The 15,816-nt window shown below is 40.5% G+C and overlaps 1 long non-coding RNA gene across 1 annotated transcript; it reads left to right on the forward strand.

The window, feature by feature from the left end:
- The first annotated feature begins 1,145 nt into the window (after positions 1-1,145).
- LOC136691183 (uncharacterized) lies at positions 1,146-3,017 on the forward strand. The gene is made up of 3 exons (XR_010801851.1): positions 1,146-1,227; positions 2,551-2,623; positions 2,897-3,017. It is a non-coding gene; the product is annotated as an uncharacterized lncRNA (long non-coding RNA).
- The last annotated feature ends 12,799 nt before the right edge of the window (positions 3,018-15,816 follow it).

The following is a 15,816-nucleotide window of genomic DNA, read 5'->3' on the forward strand; positions in this document are numbered from 1 at the left end:
CAAAGGGGAACTAACTACTCAGAAATTTCCCCTAAATTCAGAAGAAATTATGACAAACAGCTTCTCTTGGTTTTTTCATGAGGGGATGATTGTTGGTGGGCCACATGTTGTGCAGGCCTAGGACATTATGTGAAGGTCCTCAAGTTTTTTAAAAGGTTCTTCACACTCGGAAACCTTTTTTTCCTCAGGCTTTTCATATTCCTTTATAGAACCAAAAGTAGCTTTTCATAGCATCATTTTGAGAACATTTCTTGCAGATAAATTTGTGTTTATGTGTATAATTTATTTATATCAGAGTTTTATAGATATATAATAACATAGCCAATGAATATAGACATTAAATAGGGGTACCTAACATGCTAGCCAACGCAGGCATCTGTTACCTGGCCATAACAGATCTGGGCAGTTAGTGTTCTCCTCCAAGCATGTTTAGATATCCAGTGCCATTGTTTTAGAAGCAGTTGGAAAAGATGCTGTAATTGGCTTCACTTCTTGGAGTATCGACTTGCCTCCATTCTCCCAGGTTGGTGGCACTGTGTGTGATTGTGGAGTCCTAGCTAACAGTTTGGATCTGTTGACAACTACAATGGGGAGAAGATGTTGGGAAACAAACAGTAATAATATATATATAGCGTAGGTGTCCATTACTAAAATAGAATAAAATTCAGCTTTATAGTAGGTGTTAAATATTTGTGGTAGTAAATAATCATTGGTAGTAGCTTCTGACGAAATCATAGCAGTTATTGCATAATTTATAGTAAAAAAAAATACTAAGCATAGGGTTTAAGGGGTTAAAAATGAGATATGAAACTCCTGTTTAGATTTTTATTGCTGACAATAAAGCATCACCATGAAGTTGACAAATGTCCAACGTCAAATTTGAATGCGCAATATTTCTGCTGGAATTCAAGGGTTGGGAAATGCATTTCTGCTTTTTAGTTTTGTTGTAGATCTCTTTAAGAACAACAGGCTGGTTGAGTTCTCACATCATTATTCATTTTCATGATTAAATAAAAAGCATAACTCTGTGTTTCGCAGTGTCAACAGACTGACTACAGATGTCCAGGGTCAAAGGTCGGCTGCAGAAGGTCAGAGCTGCAGTCAGTGAAAGAGCTTTTAAAACAAACAAAGGCTTTCAGCTTTCGAGGGCAGCGTTTCATCAGGAGAGAGAAAAGCGTTCGCTAAGGGTTTAATAGCATGTCTTGCAAAAGTGAAAATCCCCCCTTTGTAAGTTCACTGCGAGCTGTGATTTTCACAGCCTTGTGTAATAACTTGCAGATATGTTTACCTGTAGGGGCCTGTGTGGATGTGTCAGAGAGAATGGATGATGATGTTTGCCTTTTAATTGTTTGTGTCTATGACAGAGAGAGATAGAAATGTAACGTTGCAATGTATGATTTTATTTGAGATAGATGTTGAAATATTTAAATACGATTTGAAAAACTCCCTCAGACTGTTATTATCACACACATCAAACCAAGTTAACAGCTGAATTGGATCTAACACTTGACTCCTTCTCTCTATGTGTTGGATCACTTTTCACTACAGCAACCTCTCCTACCTTTCTGTGTTGTGGAGTTAAGATTAGGGGTGATCAGTGAGAGTCGGTGGCTTCTGTCCAGTCAATTTTCCACAGCAGGTGTTCTCAGGTGCATTGCGAAAAAAAACTTGAAATAATGTTTGACATATTTTACAGTGGGCCGCACGGTGGCACAACAGGTAGTGTCGCAGTCACACAGCTCTAGAGACCTGGAGGTTGTGGGTTCGATTCCCACTCCGAGTGACTGTCTGTCAGGAGTGTGGTTTGTTCTCCCTGTGTCTGCGTGGGTTTCCTCCGGGTGATCCGGTTTCCTCCCACGGTCTAAAAACACACATTGGTAGGTGGATTGGCGACTCAAAAGTGTCCGTAGGTTTGAGTGAATGTGTGAGTGTGTGTCACCCTGTGAAGGACTGGCACCCCCTTCAGGGTGTGTTCCTACATTGCGCCCAATGATTCTGGGTAGGCTCCGGACTCACCACGGCCCTGAACTGTATAAGGGTTATAGATAATGAATGAATATTTTAGTTTATTTGTTGTTAATTTATTGGAGTAAAAATATGAACAATGAATCAATGTGAGATGAATTGGACAATATAGCAACTGAAAAAATAGTGAAACACGATTTTATAAGGACGGTAGGAACACAGGCTTAAACTGGATTTTAAGACACTGGTGGAGGTATGTTGAAAAATAGCAAAGGAAGTTTTTAGGATGCTTTAGGTACTCCTCGTTTCTGGACATAACATATGATAATTACCTGAGAAAAAGCTGTTCTGTAGTGATTCTAAATTCAGATAAGGTGCATTTCTTGAACTATGATGCTTCTGTTAGCCGGCCTCTGCTGAACAATTGATACAGTGCTTAACACGTGTGTGTGTGTGTGTGTGTGTGTGTGTGTGTGCCTGTTTACTGTTTATGTGTTTATTCATGTGCAGGAAAATAACACAGTTGGTTTGAGCGCACCTGTCTTTCTCTCTCAAACTCTCTCTCTCTCTTTGTTGTTTGTTTAGAGCAGACTGTGGGAACTTCACATTAATGTGCAGCAACAGAGCTTTAAAGGAAAATCATTGTACAAAGCAACAGGTGCGTGTGTATGCATGTGTGTGTGTGAGAGAGAGAGACAGACACACAGAGACACCTTTCTTTTCACAAACTGTTAGGGAAGTCACAGGAGGCCAGAACAATACTAACACACACATGAAAACAAACAGACAATAGCCAGACAGTTTTATGACTGTGCTTGGTGTCTTCCAGAATATTTTCAATGACTTGTGTTTTGTCGCCTTGAGCAGAGTGCCGTTCATTTGCTCTCTTTGCTTGGCTGCTTTTTACTAAAGTCCCACCCTTTCCACTCAGGAACCAGGATACAGTACTCCACAATCTGACAGGATCTGAGGCACGCAGAAGGAAACAAATAACCCAGTTTACTGTACAATGGAAAAATAGTGGCTTTGAATTTACTTGATTTGAATGTGGGGCAATAGCCACACACTAAGTATATTTCACCAAATCAACTGTGCTGATGTAATATATATATAGTGTTATGCAATATTCAAAAATCTAGCTTACATTGTTGTAATTTCATTTGTTTTGTTATTATAAGAGACAAAATAGGAAGAGAAAATAAGACCATGTGGACTCTCCAGTCAAAAGTCATAGTAAAATATCCCATTTAAAAAATAGACCTATGTGATGTGATGATCATTAATTAAAATTAATCTTAGTTAAAGGCAACTAAGTCGACTCAGTCAGAACTCTGACAGTTCCCTTTTTGGGGCGCAGAGTGATTGACAGTGACAATGTAAACAAGTCCATCACAGCTGCTTTTCTTCTGGCAGATGTCAGACCTAAAAGCTGTCTGGGATATCCGATTACGGAGGTAAGGTAATGTTCATCCCAGAGTGAGTAAAGTTTGGGAATTTGGCTGAAACACACTGTCGGCGCTTGTTAAATTAAAGAAATGTGTCTAGGTGGAAGACACAGGTGATAAATCAATCGAGTAACATTAATATCCATGCACTCAACTAAGAAATAAGAGAGGGTTTATGTAACAGAAAGGCAGAGAAAAAGCCCTGAGATAGAGGTGTTGGTGCCAAATATAATCTTTTTTTAAACAATGCTTTAAAAATATTCATCAATCAAGAGAAAAAAAAGATTAAAACCAAACAATGAATGTTATAAAGCTGACAATGAATAAACCACTTCTGCTAAAACATCTCTTTCTGTAAAATGACCAGCACCAAACAACAGTTTGCAATTCAACAGTCAACATCCCTATCTCTATTCAAATCCAATTGTAAAACACACCTGTTTGCGGCTGCATTTAATCTGTCTGTTTCTTGACTAGCCCGTGTTTTTACCCATGTTCCTGTTTTGTAGCATTATGCGTTCCTCTTGATTTGTTTGATTGTGGATGTGATTATCTTTGTGTTCATCTGATTATAAACAGCATCTTTGTGTTACTGAAAAGCGCTTTAAAAATTCCAGTTATTATGATTATTATTATTGTTGTTGTTGTTGTTGTTATACTGTGCCAGAAAATGAAAAAAAAAATACCACTAAATAATTTACATGGAATATCTACAAAATAGAGTGGTTAGTTAAAACGTTGTGACATATACATCAGAGGTAGCACTTAGTACTTTTAAGGTTTTTAAAAATCAAATTGTTCCGTAACCCCCTTCAGCCTTAAAGGTAATAGTCCAACTAGTCCTCCAACTAGGAACTGCACGATTTGCATCAGTTTGTGTGTTGGATATGGACCTCTCTGCTTATAAATGTGTAATTCCAGCAATTATTTCTAACTTTTAGGAATGTATTATTTATTTCTAACTTTATAGCGGCCACAGTAATCATATGAAGTTCAGAAAGTGAAGTACTATTTGAAATGGTTTACATGATTAACATGCTACTAACTCTTATAGCTAACTACCTTTGTTTGTGGGCTGGGCTTGGGTTAGCAGATGAAAAAAATCCATACGAATTCTTGAGCTTCATTCAGCAAAGGCACTCAAACCCAAAACCAACAGAGAAATCACAGAAGTCCAATACTTTCACTGGAAATCACCAAAATCACAGGAAATCTCTCATTAGAATTTGTCAGCTCTTCGCAATCAACAGTAAATTTATGCATCAAGGGCATAAAAAAAAGAAATAACTTGCACAGAAAGTAGAGAAATAGCTGCCTGAGGAGAAATACATTCTTGATTAATAAATTGGCAAGAGTTAATTCATGAGGCCAAAGTAATTGATGGGTCATTTATTGCAATGTGTCTTCAAGAACAACATTCATTCATTCATTATCTGTAACCCTTATCCAGTTCAGGGTCGCGGTGGGTCCAGAGCCTACCTGGAATCATTGGGCGCAAGGTGGGAATACACCCTGGAGGGGGCGCCAGTCCTTCACAGGGCAACACGGACACACACACATTCACTCACACCTACGGACACTTTCAAGTCGCCAATCCACCCACCAACGTGTTTTTTGACTGTGGGAGGAAACCCACGCGGACAACACACCAACTCCTCACAGACAGTCACCCTGAGCGGGAATCGAACCCATAACCTCCAGGTCCCTGTAGCTGTGTGACTGCGACACTAACCTGCTGTGCCACCGTGCCTCAAGAACAACATCCAGGTACTATTTAACCACAAAAGAACATAAACATACACAACAATTCATATTGAGAACAACCCTGGAGTGTTAAGGCATAGTGGCCCAGAGAGACACAACACAGCACCAAAACAAAGAAGCGAGATCACAAGAACACTAAGATACAAGAACTGTAATATGAATCTGTTTTTGCCAGTCTTTTCTTTGCGGTGGTTTCAGAGACAGAAAGGGTGAAACAGCACTTACTCACATCCATCCACTTTATCTTAAAGACGTCTTACTTTTGCAGTGATCACTTCTGTTGAAGGAGGTGGCTCTGCATTTATTTGCTTGACAAACGTTTATGTAACTATATTCATTTGATCATCAGACACAGATACACAATCTGTATTCAAACTGTGTTTGTACGAAGAGCATCAGACAGAACCAGCTGATGTGAGAGTAAGAAAAAATTCTTTTGGAAAGTGCTTCCCACATCCATTACTCCCTACACTCTCGTTTCCATCAGTATATTATATTATGTGATCGTGGTCCAGGGATCTTTGCATGAAAATTCAAATTGTAGTGTTTGTGATGGACAGCAGTAACAGATTAGCAAACTGTTATCAATGTGTGAATATGGAGCTTGGCAGTGAAAGACTATTTCCCACTATTGTTTACCGAGATCCAGAGGAAACGGCTCAGAAGCAAGCTCGCTCCCACTCTATCTGCCTCTCACTTTGACGTTGAACTTTGCCACAAACCTGACTTAACTCTCCTATAGTTTTATTGTAGCTGATACCATTTATGTCTGTGTTCATACTGAGAATCTTGGAGCTCATACTTCAATTTACCTCAGAGGAAGTTCCATTTACCTGTAGGATGTCATAGCTGGGAATGACGGCACATCTGAGTTGATTGCGTTCAAGTTAAACATTCAGAAACTCTCTGCCCTAGGTTTTCATTGTTAGCTTGTTACCAGTTAGCATTGTAAAATATACCTGTTGATAACAGCATGTTTTGCAATATGTTACTCATCCAAGCTCCATGGAAACACCTCCGCATACAGCACTTAGGCATTACTGTGTGTATGACTAATTTTGAGACAGGCAGAAGCACTAATACACTTCTAATATGGAACTACTGTTTTACATATAGTTAATGTGTTGGCAGCCATGTTGGATTCTGAACTCGGGTGGGTGAGACTCCCCTTATTTACAAATAAGTGTGGTGGTGTTCCATGTGGAATTTTCCACTGGGAACTCGGAAATTCCTTAATCCGAGTTCAAACAGTACGCAACAGTAGTGTTCTCCTCAGAGCGTGTTGAGGTGCTTTATGTTGCTTCACTGCAAACATTTATCCTCGTTTTATTGTACTGTTTGTGAAAGCCTGAAATGCACTAGTTCATGAGATTTGAGGGTTCTGCTATAGTATGAGTTATCCAGATAAGTGGCTCTTTTGGAAACTGTCTTTTAAAGTATTACTTTTCCTTAATCCACCTTATCCAGCTCACAAAAGGTGTGTTATTAGCTAGTGAGTTTAATCTGGGATGTTAAGGCAGGGAATGCCTTGAGAATAATGGTTCCTAAGTTTTCTAGGAAAAAATGATGTAGGTTGGTGAATAACTGTGACGCTATCTGGAGTTTTTTTCCATAGTCACATTCGTGTTTATCGTATTACGTCTTTAGAGAACTAAAATTGGTTAGTCTACGGCATTAGTACAAACAGCCTACTGTATTTGAACCTTTGATGTTATGTGGATTCCTATGAGTGGAGATGAGAACCACTGAGAATCAGACACACACAGACTAGAGATTAACAGGTTCCTGGGAAAGTCTGTGAGACCACCTCGGAGACGTTCATATGTCAACTGCTTGTTGCCCAGCTTGGCCGTACACTCTCATACAGACACACATTTCAGCTGTTCACCAGGATGTTGTTGAGCTTTTGAGGACATCCTCTGGGGCTGTTCACAGCCCAAGCTGCGAGGGAATGAATAGACGGTTGGATCAATGAATGAAGCCCCACTTTGTTGGGAAGGTGCAGGGGAAGGTGGTGACTGGGAAGTTGTCTTGGAAGGAAGCCATTATATCACAGAAACATTGTGCGACCCCCCGACTGTCGTATTTTTAGCGACCTGCAAACATGTGGAGTACGTGCATGATTTAATGTGTTGTCTGGGTCCTACCACTGACCTGTTTCACACGAGTGTCTGTACTTGTGTGTGTGTGTGTGTGTGTGTGTGTGTGTGATGTTGCAGCAGTGTTTGTTTTGGGACCGGCCGGATAGATCAAAACATATGTGTTGTCTGTTAGGGAAAAGAGAGAGAAAAAGCTCTTCCTGTTGTTGCACATATACAAGGACAATAAACAAACACAGTAAACACAGCCAAAATAGCACCTGTTCTCCAGAGTCACCAGAGCCTACTATTATAAGACCATAACCAAAAATCATAAACAAAAATAAGGCAGATATATTCATATTAACAGCATGTGCTTTAAATATCAAGGCTATGATATGCTTCTTTTTGGTGTGACATAAAACGGAGTGGGTCATTCACAAAAGCAAAATATTAAGGTCATAAAAATCTGCCTCCAGTTGTGGCGCTACCACACAGCTCCAGGGTGCTGAGGTCCTGGGTTCTCCCTGTGTCTGCATGGGTTTCCACTGGGTACACCATCTTCCTCCCACAGTCCAAAAGCACATTGGTAGGTTGGTTGTCTGTGTGAAACTGATTGACTGGTCAAGTGTGTGATGCCCAGGGTGTGTTTCTGCCTTGTGGCTAGTGAATCCCAGTAAGCTCTGGAGTAATCATGACAAAGCATATACAGAAAAATGCTATGCAAGAGTACATTGCTTTTATCACATATTAAATAAATGCAGTAATAGCACTGAGACATCACATGATAAATGGACAAGGGCAGCACTTAGTATTTTCCCTTATCACAGACTGTTAGTGTTCTCCTCCAAGCATGTTGAGCTGATCAGTAATTATGCTGACTGCATCTTTTTGAGGTCAAATATGCTGCATTTGCGCTCACAGCTTGTATCTTGTAGTTGGGTTCAGGGGTACAACAAAGTAGCTGGAATTGGCAGTGACTAACTTGCAAAATAAGAGAGCAATGTGAGTCAAAATATCTACATTTACATTTGTGGCATTTAAAAGGCGTTGTTATCCAGAGTGATTTACAAAAATGTGTTGTCATCTTGTTAAGAGAATACATCCTCTGCAGTAGTAAAAGCTACTGTCCAAATGCTTTTGCACATAGTGTTGCCAACCGTCTCGTAATATACGGAATCGTCTCGTATTTGGCAACTATAAGATGCGTCCCGTTTTGAACCGATACGAGACGCGTTGTGTTGTATATTTTTGAGGTCACACTTTTTTGGCGGTGGTTTGAGTCAGAAACATGCAGCTCTCTCTCAGTCGGAGGGAGTGGCAGATTCTCCCCGGCTCCTAAACAGAGAACGTGCTTCTCTTTGGTCGTCACTTTTATTTAGCCAATCAGCAGCCAGAGTTGTTTGTACGTCATTCAGTGCTGCAGCCAATGGAGTCACAGTCCCTACTACTGGTCTTTTTTTTTCCTGGTGGCGCGAATAGCAGCTGGAAAACATTGAACTACAACTCTGCTTTAGATGGAACTAGTGTTAACACTGTGTCCTGGAGAAACTACATTTCATTCTCCCTCAACACATCACAAACGAAATTTTGAATCAATGTAATACATAAAAATCACATTAGATAATTTCATATAGGTTAACAGTAACATTAACAAGCTGTTATTAGAGCGTAAGACAAATATAAATCCTAAATAAGCAATTAATTCTGTGACATTTTTACTGGACATAATTTAAATATAATATAATGAGGACAAGACTGTCTTTTAGACTCTTAGACCAATAAGATACTTTCACTTCAGAGCTTATTGTAATTAATCCATCCATCCATCTGTAAGCGCTTATCCAGTTCAGGGTCGCGGTGGGTCCAGATCCTACCTGGAATCATTGGGCGCAAGGCGGGAATACACCCTGGAGCGTGGGGGTGCCAGTCCTTCACAGGGCAACACACACACTCACACATTCACTCACACACTCACAACTACAGACACTTTTGAGTCGCCAATCCACCTACCAGCGTGTGTTTTTGGACTGTGGGAGGAAACCCACGCGAACACGGGGAGAACACACCACACTCCTCACAGACAGTCACCCAGAGCGGGAATCGAACCCACAACCTTCAGGTCCCTGGAGCTCTGTGACTGCGACACTACCTGCTGCACCAATGTGCCACCACTTTTTGTAGTTAATGAACAATTAAAAATAATACAGTATTTGCAAAATACATGGACAGATTCCTCTTTGCCATTGTTCAAAAAGGCTACTGACGCACTGACAGTCCTGATGGCAGTTGGCGTAATATCTGACAACAAAAATATTTTATCTGATTGACTTCAGTCAGAGTTACAAGTGGTTACTGGTTCCCCAGCCCCTGCATTCCTTATTTTGATTTCAGAAAGATGACAACACTTATTGAACTACAACAGAGATAGCTTAGACATCTGCTAAATACAGACAATAATCATAACCCTAAGTCAAATACAGGGTAAACATAAGTGCAAAAAAAAAGCCTGATGCCTAGAAACAATTCAATGCATTAATAAAAATTCAAGATATTTCAAACCTGGGAAAGAAACACAAATAAGTTTTGTATTGTTTTGATTAGTGATCGTTTAAAAATGACAAGGAGAGTGATGCCTAAATGTGTGAGTGTCTGTGTTAAAGTCTCTCACAGTACAGTTAATATGAAATGTGTTGTAGCCACGGCTATACTTTGTGTGACTTCTTGACCTTTTACCTGTCTCTTCAGGCGAGGGTGGCAATGCAAAATCACACACACACACACACACACACACACACAAACACATTTAACCTGATTCCAGTTGGAGCTGCTCTTTGAGGTTTCTTGACCCACGCAGGCGTGTACATGTGTGGCGTCAGGCAGTAGGGCGATCGTGTTCGCACAGACATACAGACGACAGCCTGAGGGCATTATATCGTTTAGAAGATCTTTCAGAAATGTTGCAATTTTCCATAATTCATATTACTCACTCTCTCACTCATCACCCCATAAAACACTTGCCATAAACACATCAAACTATTTTACTATCGTAGTCTACCTTAAAATACCAATGAACATTTATTTATCTGAGTGGTTCATTTGTTTTGATGTCACATTTCATTTGAGAGGTAGATTTAACTTTTCCAGACCTTTCCTTAAGACAACCCAGTATTTATAACTTGTATGTCCAAAGGTTTGTAGACATGTGATCTAATAAGTGATTAGAATGTATCACTGACACAGGTGTTTAACTGTGCTGCATACACAGCTTGCATAGTCCTAAAAATGGTGATCAATTCCACATGCTGTCGAGAGGGGTATACATTTCCTGATTTTTTGAGGCTAAATACAAATATAGAAATTGTTTTTAAAGCTTCATTTTTGTCATTTGGTATCGTAAGAGGGGGAAATGGGATTCCCCTTGTTTTTTTCCATTTTTCTAATTTTTCATTTCTGCTCCTCAAAAAAAATGACTCATTATTCCATTTTCTCACTTCTCTTTATTGCGTCTTGTGATGAAAGTGATAGGACTGTAACATCACAGCTGGGATGACATGCTCTCTGAGCGTAAACCATAGACATACCTAAACCACTGACTTTCCATTAAAAAGCAGATGACGTCTTTATACTTGTTAAGGGCTGGTATTATACAGAGAAATTCTGATATTGAGGAGCAAAAATGGAAAATTAGAAAATTGGAAAAAAAAAGGGAAATCCCATTTTTTTCCTTACTATGTCACATTTAAAAAAACAAAATAAAAACACACCTCAATGATATTTATCCATCCATCCATCCATTATCTGTAAGCGCTTATCCAATTCAGGGCCACAGTGGGTCCAGAGCCTACCTGGAATCATTGGGCGCAAGGTGGGAATACACCCTGGAGGGGGCGCCAGTCCTTCACAGGGCAACACACACACTCACACATTCACTCACACACTCACACCTACGGACACTTTTGAGTCGCCAATCCACCTACCAACGTATGTTTTTGGACTGTGGGAGCAAACCGGAGCACCCGGAGGAAACCCACGCGGACACAGGGAGAACACATCAAACTCCTCACAGACAGTCACCCAGAGGAAACCCACGCAGACACAGGGAGAACACACCAAACTCCTCACAGGCAGTCACCCGGAGGAAACCCACGCAGACACAGGAAGAACACACCAAACTCCTCACAGACAGTCACCCAGAGGAAACCCACGCAGACACAGGGAGAACACACCAAACCCCTCACAGACAGTCACCTGGAGCAGGAATTGAACCCATAACCTCCAGGTCCCTGAAGCTGTGTGACTGCGTCACTACCTGCTGCGCCACCCTCAATAATATTTATGTGGAATGCAATTAAATCTTCACAGCAACTTTCCAGTATCAAATGTAAAGTCTTCCTAGAGGTGTAGAAGCTGTTACTGCAGCAAAGGAGGATATAACTCCCTGATAATTCCATCATTTTAGAAGAAATACTGTTCCACAGTTTCCTTCAGGATCAATTAATCGTTATCTTCTCTTGTATTTTAACACTGGAGCCATCTTTTGTCGTTTTTGTTTTACTTCTAAGAGCTGAAATTGATACAGATCATAGCTTGGTGGAGGTTATTTTTTTGTTGTTATTTTTGTGGGGTTTCCTTTATGCCATTGATTCCTCAGTGATGCTGGTGTTGCTGACTTTAAAAAAAAAAACGTTCCTCCCGCCCTCCCCTTGTCTGGCCATAGCTCAGCTGTTCACTGCTAACATAAGCTCCGGTGCTCAGGCTGCCGGTGCACCCAGCCAGCTAAGGCATTTCATAAACACAAAACACAATGCCTTCCACAGAAGCCTGTGAATGGGCTTTTGTTTTGGGCAGACAAGAAAACAAGACCCAAACACAGGAATCACAAAACAATGAGCATCCTTCGACTGCCCTCCCATTTCGTGCCACCTCTGCATTACAACAGCTGGCCGAGGGGGAGGGGTTTGGCCCTCATCTCTCATCCCTCTCCCCTCTTTTCGATCCCTCTATCCTTCCTCCTCCTCCTCGCTCTTTCTTCACCCAAGCCCTCTCTTCCTCGTCCTGCCCTCTCTCTCCGAAAAGCAGGAAGCGCCACAAAATAAGGACCAAAAAGCTCTGAGTAAACTTCCAGGTTCTATTCCGCCAGCTTCCTGGTGTGAAGTATTGTCCGAGGCTGTGGGAAACTGGATTTGGATTCTTCACTCAGCACCTTCATCCACCAGATCCATCATCAGAAGCTCTTTTAGCTCCATTGTGTCCCAGCTTACTTTTGTCCAGTGGCCTGTGTTTGTATACACTACGCTGTCAGAAAAAACGTCACTGTGGTGGTACCGTTTGCCGTCACTGTGGTGGTTCCCTCAAGTTAGGGAACATAATTGTACCTTTTTCTATTATAATTGTAAATTTTAACATTGTGTTAATTGTGTCATACGACCCATTTCCTCTCCAGGACTTATATAATGTTGCTTTATTTTAGACAGTTCTATAATGAAAGACTACAAACATTCACCTCTCCTTCTGGAGAAGAGTATGTCATTTAACTTTAAGGAACACAACTGGACTCTAAAACCACTGTTTGGACCTTTGGTGACCAATAATGTACATCTATTATACATTTTATTTCTAAGAGTATACCATTTAAATGCTTGTAAATTACATTTTCATTAATATAAATCCAGATAATTAATTAATTAGGTCAGGGCCTAATCTTTGGTGATTAGTTCTCCACTCAAACAACACTCATACACATCCCAGTGATTTCTGGATTGTGCTCCATAACTCCTGAGAGCACTGCTCCACAGCCAGTTCTGGAGTGTTTTACACTCTTGTCCAATCATGGCAGCCTTTTTCCTCCAGACAATACATTTTTATAGACATTTTGTGGCTGTTTCAGCAATGGCCGCCATTTATAATATCAGAAATCACTCATTAGAGAAGGTGTCTACAAATTGCTTTTGAAAAATATCCGTGTAAGTTTTGGAGCCATTTTGTTGTTGTGATATCAGCAGAGATGATTAATCCTTTCCAGAAAATTTATGACAGATCAGTTCTTTCTCAGTTTGTTGTAGGTTTCAGGTGCTGTTTAGTGCCAAAAAATGACACACGTTTAAAGCAGATGGTGACATGCTAACATACATTTCCCACTGTTATTGTAAATGTCACACCTTTAAAAGCTGGTGTGAGTGTGTGAGTGTTGCTCAAGGACCCTCAGGGAAAGATGACCTGCTGCTGTAAGGGTCTCGTGGTGTGAAATGCATTAGCAGGTGTTACAAGTTGTAGGCTTTCTCACATCAGTCTGATTAGCCACAGTGTGCGGCCCATTAGCCTTAGCACTGCAATAACAGGGTTAATGTCCCAAGTGTGTATGCTCCCTGAAAGCCTTTCTGTTTGCTCTGGAGCGGCTCTAAAGTACTTCACTTCACACCTTTCTCTAGTTAGAAAGCCTTGGGTTCATGTGGAAGCATAGGGACCGCATCAGATGGTAAGACGCAGGTCAATGAATGACCTTAGACCCTCAGCTGTGGTGACATAATGTCAGGCAGTCCCTGTGTGTCATGAGCGGCTGTGAGCAGTTGCTTCACTCTCAGGATTGTTTTGACGGGATTTTCTCATCGAGTGGATAAGAAAGAGACGTCACAGAGGTTGGGGTTGTGTAAACTTTTATTTTATTTTTTAAAGAAGATGCAAAGTGCCATTTAGCAGACACTGTTATCAATTGTAAAGGAGGGTAATGCCTTAAGGGACTTGATCGTGGATTTCAATTGTTATAGTGTAGTGTTCCTGCCCAAGCTTGGAATCAATCAGATCTCTGTCTGTTGTGTGAAAGGCAGTGGTGGTAACTTCTATGTTACAATAACCAATTACAACGATGAAAAATCAATGTAAAACAGTAATAAAGAAACATAACTTTAATATACTCACTATTTACAAAATGGTAATCCATTGGATCCAATGGTAAAATTTTCCCTCAAATATATTGTTCCACCTTAGAAGATGGGGAGCTTCTGAACATAAACAAACCATAGAAAACAGTGTTTCCCCACAGATGTAAACATCCCCTTTAAGTTATTATTAGCAATTTTGAAGCATTTCTTTTGGTCTGTTCATCATAAAGTTCTGCACAATGCATCTGGCAGCGTCATGGAAGACTATGGAGAAACATTCCTTTTGGATTGTGCCACATTCAGTTTTGGATCTTTTAATATTCTTTTATTCATATTTCTGTGACCATTTAAAGAGGATATCTATGATTCTCTGGTTAGTTTATGTTCAGAAGCTCAGTGTTGTTTCAGGTGGAACAGTATGTTTGAGGGGGAAAAGAATGGCCAAAGTTGAACTTTTCTGCAAGTTTTTATTCACTGTTTGACTTACACCTGAAACTCATTTGGTTCTCGAATATTTTTAATTTTATAAAACTAGGTCTGTGATTACTTTAATTCCGTTAGCGATCTCCCAAATTTAGAGTCCATCAACAGCAAAAATAAATCAATGTTACCATCTATGGAGCAGGAATAGAGCAACGTCCTCATCTCAGTTCATGCTTTTCAACATTTAGCAGTCTCTTCATTGTCTAAAATGTCCTCAAAAATTTTCAGCAATTTTCTGACACTTTTTTAGTTTTCACCACCCATTTACAGACACTGGAGCTTTGTAAACATGTTAGATCAGTTTCGAGCTCACAGCTAAACTGGAAAGCTAGTAAATGGTGAGGAAATATCCTCAGAATTTTGATTAAAACTGTAAATGTCGCCTTAAATGTTCAGGATTGCTGTAGACCCGAAACCTACCCAGAATTGCTAGAACACACCCAGCATTAGGCACCGGTTCTTCAGGGCTCATGTTCACTCAAAAACTCAATTGACACTTGAATAGCCAGTCCACCTACCAGCATGCGTTTTTGGAAACCTGAGAATATGGAGGAAACCCATGCAGACACAGGGAGAGCACATAAACCCCCCCTCACAGACAGTGACTCGAGGTGGGTTTGAACCCACAACTTCTTGACCCTTACACTAAGTGTTGCATCACTGTGCCGCTCCTGAGGCAAACTCTTCCAGTTCTTAAATCCACAAAACAATCTCCTCTTTTATTTATCACTTCTAACTAAGATAACTTCTAACGTACCACTTGAGGAACTCATACTTCTTGCCTGGTAAGTGCTTGTCTAGTGATCAGTATAACTTGTCTGCTTTGGAAGGAATGTTGTTCTTCAGGCCAGCATCACATTACACAGTACACGTTAGTATGAAACGAGGGCAGAACATAAAAACGAGAGGCTCAGGAGCAGTTACGCATATGATTAAGTCCATCATGCACAATGCCAAGGGTTGGCTAGAGGGTCAAAACCCCACCATCATAGAACTGATTTGTCTGCAGAGGTAGAGCACAATTTGGTGCATTTTGGAAAAGGTGGAGTGTTGCTTGTGAGCCAAAGCTAATCATACAACATCAGTTCCTGACTTCGTTAAGGTTTTGATGGCAGAAAGAGGCTGTTATCCCAACAAAGTGGGTACAGACCAACTATTAACACCTTTGGTTTTAGAAGAAATGCAGGAGGTTGCAGTTGT

Source organism: Hoplias malabaricus, chromosome 3 (assembly GCF_029633855.1).
Source record: "Hoplias malabaricus isolate fHopMal1 chromosome 3, fHopMal1.hap1, whole genome shotgun sequence".
Lineage (NCBI taxonomy): Eukaryota > Metazoa > Chordata > Actinopteri > Characiformes > Erythrinidae > Hoplias > Hoplias malabaricus.